This window comes from Ipomoea nil, unplaced genomic scaffold (assembly GCF_001879475.1).
Source record: "Ipomoea nil cultivar Tokyo-kokei standard unplaced genomic scaffold, Asagao_1.1 scaffold0794, whole genome shotgun sequence".
In the NCBI taxonomy this organism is placed as follows: domain Eukaryota; kingdom Viridiplantae; phylum Streptophyta; class Magnoliopsida; order Solanales; family Convolvulaceae; genus Ipomoea; species Ipomoea nil.
The window spans coordinates 135,135-158,282 of NW_017617222.1; the positions used below are offsets into that span (position 1 = coordinate 135,135).

Below are 23,148 nucleotides of genomic sequence, written 5' to 3' on the forward strand. Positions count from 1 at the left end.
CATATAGTTTTTTTTAAAAGATAACTAGTATTTTCATCTGTGCATTGCACGGATGAATTTGTTATAATATATTAAGAATATTTGGGTCGTTATACAATTATTTAAATTATAACATCAAATATTATATAGTGCAATTGAAGATATGGTTTGGATCGTTTATGTCTGTTGATGCTATCATTACTTGATAATTGCTCAAATTAATAGCTAATGTGTAGATGTACGCATGCGGTGTTGTAACTTTAGAGATTTTATATATCATTGTTTACAATTTTTATAAATTAGGCAAATGTGACCTTCCAATCTTGTGATGATGAGCCGCGTCCCATTACAAATACCAAGAGAGTGGACTATGTTCCGCAATAACATAACAGGTGCACCGACCTTTAATGTCAATGAACGATGAATGATTAGGAAGACACGACAATCTCAAACTATTTAAGAATGCAGGAGTGTGTACTTCTGATAGATTTACATTGTTTGATTCTATCTTACACAAAGAGTTACAAATTAAATATGTTTGTCCTTCTACAGTATTCATGTCGCATATGTACTGATTAGTTTGATCAACGACATCTAAAGTCGGCGAGAGGATCGCTCGGCCTTCTAGCTGTGACTCATTAAGAATGTCATATCTCGAGCTTGGGAAGGTGCTTTCAACAAAAACTGTGCTAGAATATCGATCTCAAATGAACTGCCGTTTACAACCCCTGCAATCCCATATTCGATCTCTGCAATCCATTTTGAAAACCAATCAACCGTTTGTCTATCTCCCTCTGAAACTAAGGTCCGTAGTTTCAAGTTATTTGTGAACCTTAATACCTTGCAATTTGTCCACAAGTATGAAGAATTAATAGTTGCTCTGACAACGATTGGTCTTGCTGTTTTTGGAATAACAGGTAGGATATGTCTAAAATTGCCACCCAAAACTATTGTCTTTCCACCAAAAGTCTATTCAGCACTACCCGGTATGACGAACCTCAATATATCACTCATGATTTTATCCAAAGCCTCAAAATAGTGTTTGTGTGTCATCAATGTTTCATCACATATTATCAATTTACTCATTATTATAAGCTCAGCAAGGTCAATGCATTGCGATATATTGCACGTGAAATCTTCGTTCAAAGGGAGTGGTATAGAAAATCTGGAATGCGATGTCCTGCCCTCCCAGCAAGAGCAAAGAAGCTATTTCACTTGAAGCAACATTCAAAACAATATCACCGCGGCTCCTTTTTTATATATAGTATAGATAGTATAGATTATAATACGAATTGTATTACACAATTTTACAATATTAGAATAGAATTTTAACCCAGAATTATAGTACAAATGAGAAAGTAGAAAACAATATATTTATTAGGAAGAGAGATTTTTTAGGAATTGGGCGGGAAGTTAAAGTTCAGGATTTTGTTTTTATATATAGTATAGATTATAATACGAATTGTATTACACAATTTTATAATATTAGAATAGAGTTTTAACCCAGAATTATAGTACAAATGAGAAAGTAGGAAACAATATATTTTATCAGGAAGAGAGATTTTTTAGGAATTGGGCGGGAAGTTAAAATTCAGGATTTTGTTTTTATATATAGTATAGAAGTATAGATTATAATACGAATTGTATTACACAATTTTACAATATTAGAATAGAATTTTAACCCAGAATTATAGTACGAATGAGAAAGTAGAAAACAATATATTTTATTAGGAATAGAGATTTTTTAGGAATTGGGCCGGAAGTTAAAGTTGAGGATTTTGTTTTTATATATAGTATAGATATAGATTATAATACGAATTGTATTACACAATTTTACAATATTAGAATAGAATTTTAACCTAGAATTATAGTACGAATGAGAAAGTAGAAAACAATATATTTTATTAGGAAGAGAGATTTTTTAGGAATTGGGCCGGAAGTTAAAGTTCAGGATTTTGTTTTTATATATAGTATAGATAGTATAGATTATAATACGAATTGTATTACACAATTTTACAATATTAGAATAGAATTTTAACCCAGAATTATATTACAAATGAGAAAGTAGAAAACAATATATTTTATTAGGAAGAGAGATTTTTTAGGAATTGGGTGAGAAGTTAAAGTTCAGGATTTTGTTTTTATTATTATTATTATTATTATTATTATTATTATTATTATTATTATTCTTTAATTAATTAATTATTAATTGTTTGAGTGGAAGAGTTTGGGCGGAAAACACAAAGGAAGATTTTATTTTTAATAATAGTATAGATTATTATTATGGGCGGAAAACCGAAAGGAAGATTTTGTTTTTAATAATAGTATAGATTATTATTATTATTATTATTAATTTTTAATTAATTAATTATTAATTATTAATTGTTTGGGTGGAAGAGTTTGAGCGGGAAAACACAAAGAAGGAATTTTTTTTTTTTTAATAATAGTATAGATTAAGTGAATTAGGATCATTTTTCATTTTTTTTTTCTTTTTTACTCCTAACATGATAAGTAAATTATAGATCCAGATTTTGTTTTTAATAATAGTATAGAAGTATAGATTGTATAGATAGTATAGATTATATATCTAATTTTCTACACATTTTTAATTATTAGATACATTATTGGGAAAATGGCACTTTTTCCCCCTAAGTTATATACTTACAGAACTTTTTCCCCCTCAACTATTTATGTAAGCACATTAGCCCCCTCAATTATTTTAAAAGTTGTGGTTTTTCCCCCTAATATATTAAATTGACATTTCTACCCTTAAAGTAAACATTTTATTTATTTTAATTCTCCAACAAACTATTGCGTATATGTAGCGATTACCACGGTTCGGTTCGAACTGAACCAGACACTATAGCAATCGAATTAAAAGTTTTCAGTTATGATTCAGATCTAGAACCCAATATTTGGATTTCAATTTATTAAATTTAAGAATATAAAAAAAAAAAAAAAAAAAATGGATCATGAACCGTGAACCGGCAGTGCCGGATCCAGTTCGCGATTTTGAACCTTCTTTATTTTAAAATTTTATTTTTTATTTTAAAATAGTCTAAATTCAACAATAAATGTATTTTATTTTTTCAGTTCGGAACATGAACCGGCCATTCCGGTTCGCGATTTTAATAAACTCTAAATATCGCGTTTTGATTATAAATTGTAATTGGAATATTTTGGTTTGGTTGCTATAGTATCTGTTTGGTTTGAACCAAATTATAGTAATAATTTGTTGGAGAATAAAAATAAATGAAATATTTATTTTAAATATTTATTTTAAGGGTAAATATGTCTATTTAACATTTCAAGGGAAAAATGAGCCACTTAAATAATTGAAGGGAAAAAAGTGCTATAAGTATATAACTTAGGGGGAAAAAGTGTCATTTTCCCTACATTATTAATTGTTCTCAATTTGAGACATTATTATTGGTTCCCAAATAATTAATATATATTAATCACACGTATATGATGAATGAAGTATATATGGCATGGGAATTGAAGCTGCCAAATAAAAATGCGTATTCTATTGGAAACTTTCAGCCTCTACACATAATCCCAACCATCATCCTGCACTGCAATATTGCAATAATTATATATTGATTGATTTAGAAAAAAAAATAGTGAAATATGATTTTTTTTAATGAAATTAAGATGTATAAAAACAATAATTTTGAGTACACCAAAATATTTTCATTGCAAATTTATTCAGTGTAGTAAAAATATCAAACGACATTAATAGAAAAAAAAAACAAGTCCATAATTTCACCCAAATCGGAGCATTCTTCAATCTGATACTTTGCTGTAACATTTAACCCGAGTTGGCTCAGCCTGATTATGCCATCTTGAGTACTGGATTCCCAGAACGAATAATTGCCACGCTTGATTTTTCAGTTGTGTACTTGTGTTTGGTTTTTACTGACAACAAAATTTCAAAGTTTACTCAGTTTTTTTTTTTTTTTTTTTTTTTCAAAATCTACTCTTATTTTTTAAAGTGTATTTAACAAAGTCGAATTTGCATGTGTAAATATAATTATACTAATTTAATGTTAATTAAAAGATTTAAACAAAATTTATGTTTAGCAGTTTCAATTCCCATGTCATGTATACTTCATTCATGTCTGCATGAGTAGCTCAATTGGTCATAGAGGTAAAATTTTGGAATAATGACCAGGGATCGAATCTCACCAGCGGTAGTGTCTGAGGGGGGCTTCTTGTGCGCAGTGAGCACCGGTCTAGCATCTCTATGGTTCTGATTTACATCCTCCCAAATGCTCTGTTGCGTCGGGGTTGGGGTTCAGCCTTTTGGAATAATGTATACTTCATTCACTATACGTGTGATTAATATATATTAATTAATTGTTTGAGATAAAATAATAATGTATCTAATCGGAAAAAAAGGATCCGATTCATATTGATTTTATTTTTTAATGATGTGGCATCTTCTCTTTCACTGCCGATGTATGACATCTAATATATCAGCGGTGCATCAAATATTAATCGTAGTATAATTGCCTAATAATTATTAACGATGAACACAGTGATGAGTTGTATGTTCCGGTGATCAAATATCCAGTCGTTATATTATAGACCGTGGTGCATGTGCACCGCGGTAAAAAACGGCGCCGTTTCTTTAAGTGAAGAAACGGCCCGCCGTTAGAGTTAACAGAGTCCGCTTGTTTGGTGTATTAAACACCAACTGACACTATAATATATCTAAACCGACACTGCAATTATATCAAAATGATACTGTAGTTATAGTGAAATGAAACTGTAGTGTATATAAAATGAAACTGAATAACATTTCACATATTTGAGTGTATAGTGTACAATGAAGCTGTAATTATATCAAAATAATCATGTAGTTGTGTTTTAATGAAACTATAGTGTATACTAGTTTTTTACGCGCATTGCGCGATTGGGATAATGCCCAATGTTTTTTTTTTTTAAATAAGTACTTTAAAATATATTAAGGCAAGATTATATTGAAATTGTTCATGCATAGATAATTGAAGGTTGAATTTGCGTATTTAAATAGGTAATTCTTCTCCCAAAGGTTGAGTCCCCAACCCCAAGGGCCCCCCACACTCCGACCCGACAGAGCATTGTGGGAAGTTGTAAATCACGGTGACTCAATGGTTCAGCAGACAGGGCCAAATGCTGATACGCACAAGGAACCTGCCCACTTTGGACATAATTCCCGCATTGCCGCCGAGGTTCAAACCTTGGTCTCTTCTCCCAAATACTACCCACTAAACCATTGAGCTAAGCCCGTGCGGGTTAAATAGGTAATTCTAAGTTTACAAATGCAAGATAATATAGTCAATATTGATTATAATTGTCAATAAAATAATTGTATAGGTATGGTTGAAACCAAATAGGGACATAAGGGAGAACAAATAAAAATTAGGGCATAAAATATTAAATATATACTAATATTGTTTGAGGAGATTCTGACATTAGGATTTGTGGTTAAGTTCTATTAAGACTTTAATATTAGAATTAGATTAATGGTGTAGTTATAATTCTATATTAGACTTTAATATTAGAATTATACTAACGGTGAATTAACGGAAAAGTTAAATGGATAATCATATAATTAAGGATAAATTAGAAAATCTTAAAAGAAAAAAATTAAAACCTGAACAATATGAACCATTCATTTGATTTAATAATTTGGCGGTCATTTTTTCTACCCAATGTTAATAATTAAATAAATTCGCTGGTCAAATTCGCTAGTATAATCCGCTCACGCTAACCGCTAACTGCTGATTGTCAAACAAGGACATTGCGAGGTAGTTCTCACTTCAATTTGTTGTGTGATTTGAATACTCTCTTTGTCACAAAATCTCTCAAGTAGTTAATATGGTTGGCTTTATTAATTATATTTTTTTAATTTTTTCATGGTATTAATAAAATACTTGGTAAATAAATACATAGCATTATTTTATGTTATAACTTTGATATTTAATTAGAAAAATAGTGCACAAAAAAAGATAATAGATAATGTAGTGAATATAATCAATTGATGAATTTGAATGTAAAAGTTTTTACATTTGAGAAAAATAAAGACAAAATAACTAACAAAAATATTTTTTTTAATTAATTTATTGATAATTAATAATTTGTTTTTCACGGAATAAAGACATTGTAAGGACAATGTAGCGAATATAATCAATTAATAAATTTGAATATAAAAAATTTTTATATTGAAGAAAAATAAAGACAATATAACTAATAAAATTATTTATCTTATTTAATTTATTGATAATGAATAATTTTTTTTTTTGAATAAAGACATTGTGGACACATAATTCTAAATTAAAGAAATGCATATGTATTATTTTTTGTTGTAATTACTAAATTATTATTTCTATAATTTAATAAGAGTAAAATAAAGTACTAATTATGCCAACTTTAATTGGGATGAGGTACGAACCTAAGACCTTTTTTTATAACGGTGAACTAACGGCAATTCTCACTTCAATTTGTTGTGTGATTTGAATACTCTATTTGTCACAAAATCTCTCAAGTAGTTAATATGGTTGGCTTTATTAATTATATATTTTTTTAATTTTTTCATGGTATTAATAAAATACTTGGTAAATAAATACATAGCATTATTTTATGTTATAACTTTGATATTTAATTAGAAAAATAGTGCACAAAAAAGATAATAGATAATGTAGTGAATATAATCAATTGATGAATTTGAATGTAAAAATTTTTACATTTGAGAAAAATAAAGACAATATAACTAATAAAAATATTTCTTTTAATTAATTTATTGATAATTAATAATTTATTTTTCACTGAATAAAGACATTGTAAGGACAATGTAGCGAATATAATCAATTAATAAATTTGAATATAAAGAATTTTTATATTGAAAAAAAATAAAGACAATATAACTAATAAAATTATTTATCTTATTTAATTTATTGATAATGAATAATTTATTTTTTTTTTGAATAAAGACATTGTGGACACATAATTCTAAATTAAAGAAATGCATATGTATTATTTTTTGTTGTAACTACTAAATTATTATTTATATAATTTAATAGGAGTAAAATAGAGTACTAATTATGCCAATTTTGATTGGGATGAGGTTCGAACCTAAGACCCTTTTTTTATTGAAATCAATGAGTAAGTTAACGGTGAACTAACGGAAATTCTTAAAATTTTAACGGAATTAGTAACGGTGTGTGGGTATTTTAGGAAATTTTAGTGTAAAATTCAAATCTGATCAATCTTTTAATCAATCTAAGCCATTCATTTGATTAAAATCTGTGACCGCCATTTTTTCTACCCATTATAGGTCTAACTCTCTTGGGCTCTTATTAATATAGTAGATAAAATAAAATTAAATAACATTTTCACATATTTGAGTCTATAAATATCAAATGAAACTATAGTTATATCGAAATGAAACTGTAGTTGTGTTGAACTGAAACTGCAGTGTATACAAAATGACACTGAATAACAGAGTTACTTTTTACAAAAGGGTGCGAAACGACGAAACTAACACTGTTTATTTTCATTTAAAAAAAAAAAAGACGCGCGGTGCATAATCGATTATGCACCGCGGTGCATAATAGATTATGCACCGCGGTGCATAATATAATTTGCCTCAAATATCAGTGCTGCTTCACTCATGCATAACTTTGTTTAATTTATATAGGCCCGCATGCCCGCAGTTGCTTAATTAGCTTAGGTTTATGGCTATTAATTCGGGAAAATATATGTGCTGGTAGTAGGTAGTCTTAATATTGATTATCTCAATCAATTAATTTATTTTTTTATTACAAAGGAAGGGGAATACCCATACAATCTATGCCTACACTGAGGCTCGAACTCTAGACCTCCCACATAAGAGAGCAATCCGATACCAGTGGACCACAAGCCACCGGTTCAATCAATTAATTTATTAATTATTAGTTTTTAGATTTACATATGAAGAATTTGGATATATACATTAATATATATTGTCTTTTGAATATTTTGAAATTCATATTAATATTATTCAATGCTATCAAACCTTTTAAAAAATTCATTATTTATACATGTCTGTCTTGAGAATATTATTTTGTGTGACAATCATAGTCAAATTTATTGGACAATTTGGTAGTCATCATAATGTTCAGAATTCGATTTTTCTTGGGAGCTTGAAATAATTTTTGTGTAGTGTGTTGGGTTAGATATACTATTTTTGTTTAATGTTTACTAGAAGATTATTTAATTTGGACATTTATTGTTACTTCTTATAATAATAATTTGGGAATTAATAATTATTATTGTATACTACGTATTTATTAATTAATCACCCATTTGTAAGAAAAAATAGTCATAATATACATAAATTATTACATATATAATAATTTAGTGTATTATACTAGACAACAAACTAAATATTTATAAATTCACTTATATTATAGAAATAAAAAAAGAATTCATATGAAGAAAAGTTTGGTGGGTAAAAGGATTGGAACTACTCTAAGGTTAGCAAAGAAATAAAAATCATAAAACCTAATCTATATACTTTAACGAGATAATAATAAATTATATAAAAACAAACAAATAAATAATTATTATGAATTAAATAAAATTAAAGGTTACCCATCATATTATAATCCTATTCCTAGCTATCGTACTAAAATTCTAACAGGTTTAAGATTAACTTACCTTTCCCAATCATACTAAAATCTTAATAACTATTTCCCAATCATACTAAAATTTTAATAACCCCTAATAACTAGCTAATACTATATAAACCCTTGCAGACAGGAGATAATTTTCATCATCATTCTACAAACTATTTAGAATAAAAATCATTCATTCAAAAGGTTGAACCCAAACCCTAAGGGCCCCCACTATTTAGAATAAAAATCATGTTTACCGAGGAGATTGCTATGCTGATTTGGTTTTTCTTTCTTATTGTGCAAACATATGCTTTACTTGGTTTCAAATATGGCTACTTTACAATTACAATTCTATATAGGTTTATGGATAACATTATATTTTTTGAGTTTATCCTGGTTATCCTTTACTTCTTGTTTCACTTCTCTCTTGAATGGATCAACAATGATGATGATGATAGCAGTGATGATGATGATGATGATAGCGGTGATAATGACGATGATGATGATAGCGGTGATGATGACGATGATGATGATAGCGGTGATGGGTGGGTAAGCTTTGGACATGAAAAATATGAGTAAAATGGTGATGATGTTGTTCCTATAGTATAATTAACTACTCTTTCTTATATATATATATATATATATATATATATATATATATATATATATATTTAGTTAGTTAGAAATTATTAGACTTGTATTGTACTCATTTTATTAATAGATAGATTTTATTATTACATTTGTTTCTTAATTGTGGTTGTTATTTTTTATAATTGTACTTTGAAGTAATTCATCAATATTCCAGATTTGTTCTATGTGTTCATTGGGTTGAGTTTGAATAATTTGATTGCAAAATACTTATTACAATATGTTTGATCAAATTTAAACTTTTGAATTCTTTGAGAGATATGTGTTCTGCAATTTCTTTTCCTCAGTTCCGGTGAGTTCTTCGATTCGACTTCTATAATATTTACCCGGCCTGATATTTTAAAAATTGATCTTGAGGGTTTGACGTGTTCTTGGATAGCTTTTGCATTCGTCCGATCGAACTGGTTGGGGTTTCCGGCAATCGTTATGCCATGGAACCGTGTTCACCATCCTTGGTGAACACGGTCCAACGGTGTTAGCGCACCGTTATCTTTTTTTTTTTTTTTTCTTTAATTAATCGCGTGACTTTTCTTCTTCATTTTCATATTTCGCGGTTTCACTTTAATTTGAAGTGAGCAATGATTTCGGACATTCATAAATTATGAATCCATGCCTGCACATTCACTTTGGACCCGTGCCTACACATTCCCGTCCGAAACCATGACTGCTCCTCTGTAGCGCAAGCTTCTTCAACATTCATAAATTATGAATTTTCTGTTATGAAATTATGAATTTTCTGTTATGAAATTATGAATTTTCTGTTATGAAATTATGAATTTACAGTACATTCATAATCTCATAACAGAAAATTCATAATCTAACCAAACGCGTGCCGTTAACACCACATTCGCGAATTATTTTTTTTTTAACTTAAAAACGGCGCCGTTTGGACCCGTGTTTACCATGAATGGTGAACACGTTTCCAGGGCATAATTTGCGGGTTTCCGGCTGGGTGGGTAGTTCTGGGTTTCCGGTGGATATGTCTCTGCCGAATATTGTACACTTTGAGGTGTCTTCAATTTGTATCCCTTTTTTTTCCGGTAAGTTGGGCTTTGCAGAATCATATATAACCCAAGAATAGGATTGCAGGGAAAGAAGACATCCAAGAAACCGTTTCTAGTTTATGCATGATCATAAGTAATTGAAATTAATTAAATGGTTGACAATAATTAATTAACAAAATTTATATTTTGTACTGTTGTAAAATATTAGTTTTGTTACTTTTGTGGCCATTATTTATGTTGTATCTGTGTATTCAGACAAGCAGTGAATGAGAATGATTTTCTTCTGGACTCTCACTTCTCTCTCTATCTCTTCTATCTTCAATTCTATAGTTGTAGAGTTTAATTCTATTATAGTTGTAGAGTTTAATTCTATTATGATGTATGTTGACGTGAGATTACATCAATTCGCGTAACACCTTATCAACACGAGAGTGCTCTGTATATTCTGGGTGAACCAATTATGATCATGTTTTTTTGGCTTCAACACGCGTCCCAGCCGACACACTCTGGCGAAAGGAGAGAAATTTCGCGATTTTCTTCGTAAAACAAAAAATATTCGGCCATAATTTCCGGCGCCGGCGATCTCAATCGGTCATCCCCTCCGCCTCGTTAAGACGAACATGGAGCTGAGTCGTCCGGCTCCAGAACCGCCTGAGACGGTGGAGCAGGCCGTTCATGGCATTCGCGAAATCCTGGCAGAGTTGCGTCGCACGTTGTCCCCATCGGCGATCAAGCGTCTCTAGGCCGGCGATGCCCTTCCACAGCCTTCTGAAGCCTTCTTCAAGCCGTCCCAGGATGATCGCCATCTCCAGAACGAAGAACGGAGGCCAGTCGCGGGTGCCTTTGCCGGCGACCCTCACGTCGAATCCTCGATCGGATGGCCATGGGGCTTCTATCCAACGGTGACGATGGCAGTATCGACTTCATATCAATTATTTGCGTTGGTGTTGGATGGCCATGGGGTTGATGGTTTTTGGCTTCTTTTTATCATTATATACTTTCTTCAACATGTTTCTGCTATGTCAACAAATATCAAAGAAAATTCACATCACCACTTGGGTTATACATTTTAAAGACATAGCTTGAGTTTTCCACACTATTTTATCAATGCTAATTTTCACCATTTGATTTTTTTTATGATTTATATAGTTTTGAAAATATTATACTTTTACACAGTGACTTAGTTGGCATATTTGTTAGACTAGATTAATGAGGGTTCAGGATTCTATAACATCACAAAAACAGCAATTAAGATGTGAAAATTAAACTACGGAAAAGGACAGATCCTAATGATATGTGCATGTGATCAAATGCACACTAAGGATCAAGAGAATAAATGATTTCATATGCTCAAGATAATACACATAATCTAACATAATACATAATACACATAAACTCTTAACAAAGTACATATAAATTCTCTGTTTTGGATGTATTTATGTACATAATTGTATAAAAAAAAATACATAATTATATAACATAATGTACATAATTATATAACAGAATATACATACATTCTATCCCCACACAACTTAACAAAACGACGTTGTTTTCGAATAACGATTGTCAATTCACAAGATTGGCGTTTAAGATTTTAGGCCTTATAAGAAAAAAAAAAATTCTTTGAATTACTTTATGTATTCTTAAATTTGGTGGCTAGGGAATTGCGTATCACTAGGTTGTAAACTTCACAAACGTAGGAGAATTTTCTCCGAATTGCTTTACCAAATTCCTTTTTTTTTTTTTTTTTTTTTTTTTTTGGTTTTCCGCTTATGCTATCCTTGTTATTACATTATGTTTGCCCTTTGTACCAATATCTACTATATCAAAGTGGGCAAATTATATCGTGGACCACGGTCCATAATGGATTATGGACAGAGCTTCTAAATGATGTCGTTTTGTTTAATGAAAAGAAACGTATCTGTTTCGTGTCGTTCCATAAAAAGTAACTCTGTTATTCAGTTTCATTCCAATACAACTACAGTTTTATTTCGATATAACTACGGTTTCATTCGATATTTATACACTCAAATATGTGAAAATATTATTTTATTTTATTTTATATACACTATAGTTTCAGTAAAACACAACTACATTATCATTTCTATATAACTACAGTTTCATTGCACAATATACACTCAAATATGTGAAATGCTATTCAGTTTCATTTTATATACATTGCAGTTTCATTTCAACACAACTACAATTTTATTTCAATTCAATTACAGTTTAATTTGATAATATAAGAATAATACGTGAGACGGTGTCAGTTTAGATACACTGTAATTTCAGTTAGTAATTAATACACAAAACATACACGCTCCGTTAACTATCGTTTTGGAACCGCGGGCCACAAAACTTTGTGGACTGCGGTCCTCAGTATAATTGCAGACCAAAGCGTGGTACAATTATCATGATATAAACTTGTGATATTTAAATAAGCTATTATGTATCATGTTGTAAACTAATCAAAATTGTCAATATAAAAAAAAAATCATATATAATCACTAAATATAAATAATTATGTCAATGATCAATCAAGTAGGACTGCCTTTTTAAAAAGTTTATGTGTAAATATAATATTAAGTTGCATCATATATATAATAATTAGCCTTAGATGCTAAGCCCTCCCTCAATGAATAGATATACATGCAAACATTTAATTTAATTTTCACAGTTAGAGTCCAAGTTTCTTAGGACTAAGGTAAGTAGAAGTAGAAGGGTTGTTTAAGCCAAGCCAGGCATTGAAACTTGCTGTCGCTGCCTCTCCCTTTTCTCCTTGTTCCTTGTATCAATCTCTGCTTGCACCTTCCTAAAATTCTCCATTTCTTCATCCATAGCAGTTTTTTCTTCCTTGCGTCTGTTTTTGTGTTGTAATAGGGATGTATCGGAGTCCTTAATAGAGAAAAGCATGGGTCCCAACTCTGCTAACCACTGAGGCTCCACTGCTGTCACGCACTGCATATATATACTCCTTGCTTGTTAAGATCAACTCATGATAAACTACGTAATCAGGTGTATAACCCAAGCCATACAGTGCACTAGTGGGATGCAGGTGACATGGCATTCCATTCCTGCAATTCACATATTCACCCACCCCCTTAAGTCTAGCTGCAGCATTATGAAAATATGCACAACAGATTGTCTTTCTCACAATGTCCCAATCGGGACCACATGTCGTCTTCTTCTTCTTCTTCTTCATTGCCTTCTTCTTCATTATATCCAACAGTTGAGATCTAACCTCCCTAGCTTTGCCCAAACATTTGAGGCTTAAGAAATGGTCATTACACCAATCACCTCGGTACTGATTCGCCTCCCATTGTTGGTAGACATTGAGCAGAGTGAGATGATCAGATTCGGGTACCAAAAATTTCTCCCTAGCAGCATCACTCTCACCTGCCCTATCATCCTTGGGTCTGAAGAAAACTGAAGGTACCGAAAGCATGGATACAATGGTGACAACTTCATTTAGGCATTCTAGTTGTTCCCCCATCAAAAGCATCTTAGCAAGAGGAGGGTCCAATGGGAACTCCACCATTTTCCAACCGAGATGAGTTAGATCCCCAACATTATTGAGTGCACCCAATACCCACAGCTGATACATGGAGTTGAGGATGTTTTCCTGAGGAGGAGGATCCATAAAATCAAAATCAAACAAATTTGAAATCTTGAGCGACTTGAGCACCAAAACTACATTGCCAAGATTGGTCCTCTGAATTTCTGGCACAGGGCTTGCCAACATTTCATTGTGGTATGCATTTTCAGTATAAAGTCGGTAACAAGTACCGGCCCGGTTCTACCGGCTCGCCCAGCACGCTACTCTGCTGCTGCACGACTGACAGGAAACACTTGGAGAGCATCCATACTGTTGGAGGATGAGAATAAATAAGCAGATTTAGCATAGGGAGTTAGTTGTCATTCTACTTGTTCTTTTCTTCTTCTTCTGTGTATATAATGTAAAGTGAAGTTTTCTTCAATACAATCTTCTTCTTCTTCTTCTTCAATTTGTTCTCTCTGCTTCTCATTCAATCATGTAGTTCACTATTCCAACATGGTATCAGAGCGGCCGGAGCTCATCCACGCTGCTGCATTTTCCGGTGCCGGAGAAGTCGATGAAGCGACGCCGACATCTAAATCGCCAGTTCATTCAAGTACGATTTCGCAGAGGAATCTCTCACCACAAGATCAGAGGAACTACGTCGAGGAAGTAGACAATCCTTTGATTATCAACCGCAACGATAGCCCCTGTGCAATCTTAGTTAATCCGCAGAGGATTCCAAGTCCGGAGAAGCAGACGTCCGTAGCCGATCCGCAGCTCAAGGCGATCCAAGGATGTCTGTCAATTCTGATTGCTCGATCTTCAGTTCGATCAGCATCGGCAATCTTAGTTAATCCGCAGAGGATTCCGGTTAATCCGCAGAGGATTCCAAGTCCGGAGAAGCAGACAGCCATAGCCGTAGTCGTTCAGCAGCGGAAGGCGATCCAGGAAGCTTGTTCGTCGTTTCCGGTCATTCAATCATCAGTTCAGATTCAGATGACCTCCACAACCGTTCCGCAACGGAAGGAAGGAGTTCTTAGCCAAAAACAGATGGAACAATCCTCCGATTCAGCCACAGTGGTTGTGTCTTTCAATCCAAAATTTCGGAGAGAAACGGAGAATAGTATGGCCGGCAGTTCTCTGTCTCGCGGTTACCTTCGAGCCAATGACCGCCGTTGGTGAGGAGACGGTGCCGGGATTGGAGCCGCAGGAGATGCGGCGGGAGGTAACAGCTCAGAATTTATTGAAACTTTTAAACAATTTTAAGTTTGTTTTGAATGAGCATTCAATTGCTCTTAGAATTGTTGCATATGTAACAACTGGAGGACCAAAATCTGATGGTGCTGATATTGTTGGGCAAGTAGAGAGCACTGAATTGTTGTTAGATGCTTCAAATGAATCAAAGCTAGTACGGATATTGAAGGGAAATAGCCCAGGAGTTGATATTTGTCTGGTGGAGTCTGGTGATGCTGAGAAGCAGAGATACATTGTATGCCATGGAGTTTGCACTTCCATTGGAAAAGTTGACTAACGAGAAACTTGCCCATGAATGTTCTGGTATGCTCTTCTGTTTTACTACTTATACAAGTCCTGATTTGCAGAATAGAAGAATGAAAGCTGGTTTACATCTTCTGAGCTGTAGTCAAACCCAAAGCTTATGAAGTTGAAGGAATGGCTACCAGGGTGCTGATCTCACAATGAGAAATGATGCACCATGCTTGAATGAATGATATAGAGCTGATTGTGTACAATTTGTGAAGTTTGAAGTTTACAGAAATGTGGGGGAATAAGGGAGGTCCACCAAGCTTGATGGACCTTTGAGATAATTACAAAGTTGGATTCTTATGTTGAACAGAAAATAAGGAAGGGTTAGGATTAATCTGATTCTGGGGCTAAGTGGTTGATGCTAAGTGGTTGATTCTATGTTGGAAATGAGGCCCTTAGCTGATCCGAGTTCTATGAGAATGAAACCTGCAGCAGAACATTTAAACTTTTAAAGTTGAGGTGTTTTGCTGCCATGAAGTTGATCCTTCTTTGGGAAGTGATTCTTCATGCCTGTAGCATCTGAGCATTTGGGAGAATTGCTGAAGTTTTGAGGCAGAAACAAAGGCTATTTTTTTGTCTGTAAACAGAGAATAGGCAGTCTGAATAATTCTGGATGATGTTGACAGTTGGAGAATAGAATCAGATATAAGGATGGAATAATGCAATTAGAAATGATGTTGAAATGGTTTTCTGAATCTCTGAGGAGCTGGTCTGATTTGCAGCAGGTTGCGGCAGAAGATCAGAGTTGATGGATGTCTGATCTGCTGCAAATGTTGAACCTGATCTGCAGAAATTTGTTCTGTTTGCCGCATAAGTTTTGTAGCTGCAATGCAGGGAGATATGAAGAGATGGAGAAGGTGTTCTTGGGGATGCTTGAGAGTGAAACATGCAAACCTGATATATGGACCATGAATATCATTCTGAGCTTATTTAGCAACAAGGGCCATATTGAAATGATGGAGAAGTGGTATGAAAAGCAGCAGTTTTATTGATCCTTCATTTTGGTCTTTTGTATCTAAGCTGGGCATGTAGGATCTACACGCTCCAGCTTACGGGGGGGTGTTGGAGGATGAGAATAAATAAGCAGATTTAGCATAGGGAGTTAGTTGTCATTCTACTTGTTCTTTTCTTCTTCTTCTGTGTATATAATGTAAAGTGAAGTTTTCTTCAATACAATCTTCTTCTTCTTCTTCTTCAATTTGTTCTCTCTGCTTCTCATTCAATCATGTAGTTCACTATTCCAACACATACCCATTCGTGGATTGTAAACCTTCATCTTACCATATCCAGTATCAATCACATACAAAATTCCATCAACAGTCAAGGATGTCTCAGCAATATTTGTGGCAACAATGCATTTGAGCTCTCCTTCTTCGGCCTTCTGGAATATCTTAGCCTGCAAATCTGTTGGGAAAAATCCCACTATCTGTGACAAATCAAAATCACAGAACCGACAAGAGCGCAAATACGAGATGGTACGAAATAGCCAAAATAAATAACAGATACAAGGGACACAAGATTTACGTGAAAAACCCCAAAACCACGGAGAAAAACCACGGACCACCACCAACACAATATTCCACTATAACAAATCTTGGGTACAAAGTTGCTGGCTACCACCCGAGCCAAACACCCTAAAAATCATCAAATACAACAACTCTAGGCCAAATACAATCTATCATGTTCACAGGCCTAAAAAGGAATAATATCTCGTACTCAAAATATTCAACCACCACGAGCAAGGTGAATAGAATACAAATATTACGAGAATATCCAAAAAGATGCCTGGAACAAACAACTGACCTCTACAAAATATTTGATGAAGATAATACCCAAGAGATCGACAAATCTTCCGCCGTGGCTTCCCGAACTGCCACGAAAAAGAAAGAAAGAAAATGGAATTTTCTTTCTCTTCTTGATGTCTCGCCGAACTAAAGAAAGAAGAGCCGTGGCTTTCCGAACTGCCGCGAAAAAGAAAGAAAGAAAATGGAATTTTCTTTCTCTTCTTGATGTCTCGCCGAACTAAAGAAAGAAGAAAGGGTATTTTTCTTTCTTTCTTTCTTACTGGCAAACAAGGGATTATGGGGAAGCTTGTGGAATAAGATGTGGAATACTCTCTCTCTCTATTTCTCTGGTGATTTCTGTGGTGAATATATGAGAACAAAGCATCCCCTTTTATAGATGTTGTAGCCGACATAAGAGGGAGAAAGGGGAGAGTGCAATTTGAGGGGAAATTATCTTCAAACCTCATCCCATCAACTTCACCCTTCAACTTCATCCCTTCAACTCCTTTTCTCCAAAACTTCCACTCCTTCAACTTCTACCCATATCTCATCCCCATGACAATTAAATAATTGTCAGAAACACTTCCTCAAGAAGCTATCAAATATTATAGTGAATATAAAATTGGCTTGGTCCAAATTGAGCTATTTACCACATAGGAGGGAAGCCCCAACCCAACAAATCTCCCCCTCCCGACTATGTGGAGGATATCGCCGTCCCGGCGATACAGCAACAAACCTCAAGTGACCTAACTTCCATTGGTCCATACACATTAGAATGTATCAACTCTGATGCACATTCCTTTGTTGCCACATTCACTGAACCACCAGAAATAGAGCCTTGCAAAGAGTACAAGTTAGAAAACTTGTTACCTCGTGCAACAACCAGTGAGCCTTTAGCAACTTTCCACTGTCCATCACCAAAGAAACAGCAGAAACCATCATCATCAAGATTTCCAGTAGAAATAAGATTCAGTCTGATACCCGGTGCATACTTTACATTTTTAAGTACCAGCTTTGTGTCATTGCTGGTCTCAAGACAAACTGTACCGGTACCAATCACCTTCACCTGACCATCATCACCCATTCTTAGCTCTCCAAAACCACCTGGAGTATATGAAGCAAAGAATTCCTTCCTTGGTGTAACATGGTAGGCTGCACCTGAATCCATAATCCAAGTTGTCTCATGACAAGCAACATTGTTGGCATTCTCATCGCAGACGACAAGTAAATCTCCTCCAACTATTGCAACTTGGTTCCCGGTGACATCATCATCATCTTGCTCCTTGTCTCTTTTCAACTTGAAGCAATATTTCTTGATATGTCCTTTCCTGCCACAATAATGACATTCAACATCTCTACCCTTCTGACTCCTTTGTTTGTTTCTCCCCCTATTTTCTGTAACCAAAATCTCTGACTGAGAAATGGAGGTGTCTTGAGATCTTCTTCTTGCTTCTTCATTCAAGATACTACTCTTGACATACTCCATGGTCACAACGCCGTTGGGAGCAGAATTGGTCAAAGAGACCCGAAATGTTTCCCAAGAATCAGGTAGAGTGTTAAGCAACCAGAGACCAAGTACCTCATCCTCAAATGTGATGCCCATGCTTGACAACTGATCAAGAACACCTTGGAAATCATTAACATGATCATTGATCAACGTACCTTCCCTGTATCTTAAATTCATCAACTGCTTCAACAAGAACAACTTGTTATTGCCTGTCTTGGAAGCATACAGGGTCTCAAGCTTATCCCACAGGCTCCTGGCATTTGTCTCATTAATAACATGGTTCAGAACATTGTCTTCGACCCATTGTCGAATATAACCACAAACTTGTTGGTTATCAAAGTCCCACTCCTCGTCTGACATATTTGCTGGCTTTGCACTTGCAAACACAGGTAGATGCAATTTCTTCACAAACAGGAGATCCTTCATCTTGGCCTTCCAAATGTGAAAATTTCTACCGTTCAACCGCACCATATTTATCGTATTTGCCTCCATGTCAAATGTGCCCGATCAACAACCAGGGCTCTGATACCACTTTGTTGGGAAAAATCCCACTATCCGTGACAAATCAAAATCACAGAACCGACAAGAGCGCAAATACGAGATGGTACGAAATAGCCAAAATAAATAACAGACACAAGGGACACAAGATTTACGTGGAAAACCCCAAAACCACGGGGAAAAACCACGGACCACCACCAACACAATATTCCACTATAACAAATCTTGAGTACAAAGTTGCTGGCTACCACCCGAGCCAAACACCCTAAAAATCATCAAATACAACAACTCTAGGCCAAATACAATCTATCACGTTCATAGGCCTAAAAAGGAATAATATCTCGTACTCAAAATATTCGACCACCACGAACAAGGTGAATAAAATACAAATATTACGAGAATATCCAAAAAGATGCCTGGAACAAACAACTGACCTCTACAAAATATTTGATGAAGATAATACCCAAGAGATCGACAAATCTTCCGCCGTGGCTTCCCGAACTGCCACGAAAAAGAAAGAAAGAAAATGGAATTTTCTTTCTCTTCTTGATGTCTCGCCGAACTAAAGAAAGAAGAAAGGGTATTTTTCTTTCTTTCTTTCTTACTGCCAAACAAGGGATTATGGGGAAGCTTGTGGAATAAGATGTGGAATACTCTCTCTCTCTCTCTCTCTTTCTCTGGTGATTTCTGTGGTGAATATATGAGAACAAAGCATCCCCCTTTTATAGATGTTGTAGCCCGACATAAGAGGGAGAAAGGGGGAGAGTGCAATTTGAGGAAAATTATCTTCAAACCTCATCCCATCAACTTCACCCTTCAACTTCATCCCTTCAACTTCTTTTCTCCAAAACTTCCACCCCTCCAACTTCTACCCATATCTCATCCCCATGACAATTAAATAATTGTCAAAAACACTTCCTCAAGAAGCTATCAAATATTATAGTGAATATAAAATTGGCTTGGTCCAAATTGAGCTATTTACCACATAGGAGGGAAGCCCCAACCCAACAAAATCAGCTGGCAGTTGGGAGTAAATAGGAAGAATAAGTAGCTTGCTGAGGGGTACTGCTGATGAGGAGACTAGCTGTTCCATTCGCTCTTCAAGTGCATAACAAGTAGCTTCAATCTCATCTTGACCCGTCATAAATATGAGTATATCACCTGGTGCTCCACCACTAGTTATGTGGATGGTCATGGCCTGCTTTACTGCAGCCTCTACATAATCTTACCAGGGGTTTTGCTATACATGATTTGAACTGGAAATGTTCTCCCAGGAATGTGGAATATTGGTACACCTCCGAAAAAGTTTGAAAATTTCTGAGCATCGAGTGTGGCAGATGTCACGATAAGCTTAAAATCACGCTTCCGGGCAACAACTTTTTTAAGTATTCCAAACAGCACATCAGTGTTTAATGATCTCTCATGTGCCTCGTCCATTATAATGACACTATACTTTTCAAGATCATCTTCTTCTTCTTCTGTCAGTAGTGTCTCACGTAGAAGCACACCATCTGTCATGTACTTGATGTTAGAAATAATTATTTCATAACAATGATTTATATAATAAATGTTGTAATTCCATAAGGTACTCACGTTGATGATTAGTGATGTGTAAAGGCGGAATTACTGGGTGAAATTCCCTCCCTCTCATTCTGTTAAAATTTAAGTTTATAAGGGTTAAAAGATGTATAATGGATAAGGTTATGGGTCTCACAATCCTAAAGGGATTTCTATTCCTAAAGGAGGTCACATTCCTAAAGGGATTTCTATTCCTAAAGGAGGTTCCCCATTCCTCTTGAAAGATGGTTTCTCATCACATCTATAAATACCCAGGAAAACTCTAGGGATCTTAACGGTTTCAAATCTCTAAGTTTTCTAGTCTCCATATCATCAGGAGGTGAATAAGGTATACGGATCAGAGAGGTGAAGCATTATATTCTTGATTCATTCAATTTAGAGATTACATCTTTAATGGAACCAAGTAAGTCCTATCTTTCCTATTTAATTAAAAGTCCATGATCATGAACATTGTTTAGTTGATTGATTTGATTTACATGCGATCATTGTTAATTGTGCTTCCGCATTTAAGTTATAGCGCATAAAGGATTAATTTAACACTTGATAACCGTGCTAGGCCCAGTAACATCTTCGAAACGAATAGCGTATCCTACTTTATGACCAAGCTCAGTTCCCATTTCTTCGCTAACTCTTTTTGCAACACTCATAGCTGCCACACGCCTTGGTTGGGTACAACCAACTATCCGCCCATTGGTTGTAAAGCCATCTTCATGTAAGTACTGGGTGAGTTGTGTTGTCTTTCCTGAACCAGTTTCTCCAACCACCACCACAATCTGATTTTCGCGAACCACCTGCAGTAACTCATCGCGAACAGAAAAAATGGGCAAAGACTGCCTTTGCTGTGAGATTGTTATTGTTGTTTTGGATTTTGCAGCTTTCTTTAATGTTGTGAAAACCTAGCTTCTTCCTTGAAATCAACCTCAGCAGCAGCAACATCAACCTGTTCACCTGTTTTTTCAACTCCTAATAAGATATCACCAAGTTTCGACCCAGCAGCTACTTCCCAAAATCGTTGACGACATTTATGCATGCTTTGTTTTTCATGTATTTCACGAACAAGAACTGAGCCTTTACGAGATATTATGGCCATATCTGATGAGGGGTCCTTGATTGGCATTACTACTGGTTCAGCTTGCACATTATTATTATTATTATTATTATTATTATTATTATTATTATTATTTATCCTTCCATCCATAAAAGGGGGTTTTGTATCATGAACAAGAAGGATAACCTTCCTTTCCTCCTCCTCCTCATCAAATTCTAATTCTCTTCCTTTACCAGCTCCAGATCTCAGAAGTTGACTGTCTTCCCACTGTACTGTTAGCTTCTTACTCTGGGCAAGCGCCATCTTAGTGCCATCCGATTCCTTTTGATCTTTTTTCTGAAACAGTAGTGAGGATTTATCCGTGTCAGTATCAAACAAAGTGCTGCAGCCTTCTTCTCTATCATACCAGGCACGATCAGAATTATTGTAGTCGTCTTCAGACCCACGTATTCTATTGTCTCCATCATCCTCAGATAATCCAGTAGTATTAGCAGCAACAGAAGAAAGCCGACTGGATTTTCCAGCATATCGGGAACGGGAATGGAACGTAGTGGAGTTGGAGATGGAGCCACACTGTCCCACGGTGAAGGTTCATGGCGTTGGTGACAACGAAGAGGTAGTGTATCTTCCCACTCAGATCTACTTCCACGTCTATTCCAGCTGGGGCTTTCATATCTACTTCTTTTTTTTCTTCTGTTATCATCATTAATGTATTCTGTTCCATCAATTCTATCTCTCCTTACCTCCCTGTTTTTGCTTTCCCTCCCATCATCCAAATCATGCCATTAACTCCTCTTAGTCCTCGATCTCGATCTGCCAGTACACGATGATGGATCTGCAGGAACCTGATAATGGTGTTCATGTTTATCACAAATACCTCCGTCCATAGTTGATGTCGGATCGTGTTGTCCCTCCAATGGTACAACTGCAAGGGAGAAAAGATTAGACGACTTAGAACAGTGCGATTATATTATTCCTTTGCGGCTTTGCAGTGTGACTATCTTAAAGTGTATATGCTATAAATTGTATAACCCTATTAATATTGGCTTTATATATATAGGCATAGTGTTTCAATTCATAGTTTGATTAGGATTTGGATTCCTTGTCAGGTTGGAAAAAGGATTTCACCTTCAATTTATTTCAACCACATTATTGTTAAAAGGAAAAAAATAGAATAGTGAATAGAGAGATGAGGGAGAAAGGATGATTGTCTCTTCATTATCATCTTCATCTACAACAAGCTAAGTATAGAGTATATATACATAATACAAAGGTATTAAATTGATGCAATAAATGTATAACAGTTACATACGTTACAATAATAATGTCCATAATGATGATGAATTATAACACTCCCCCTTGGACATTATTTGACCA

At 34.6% G+C, this 23,148-nt stretch overlaps 1 pseudogene; it reads right to left on the bottom strand.

The window, feature by feature from the left end:
• Positions 1–12,950: 12,950 nt before the first annotated feature.
• LOC109177097 lies at positions 12,951–22,633 on the bottom strand (annotated as a pseudogene).
• Between the last annotated feature and the right edge of the window lie 515 nt (positions 22,634–23,148).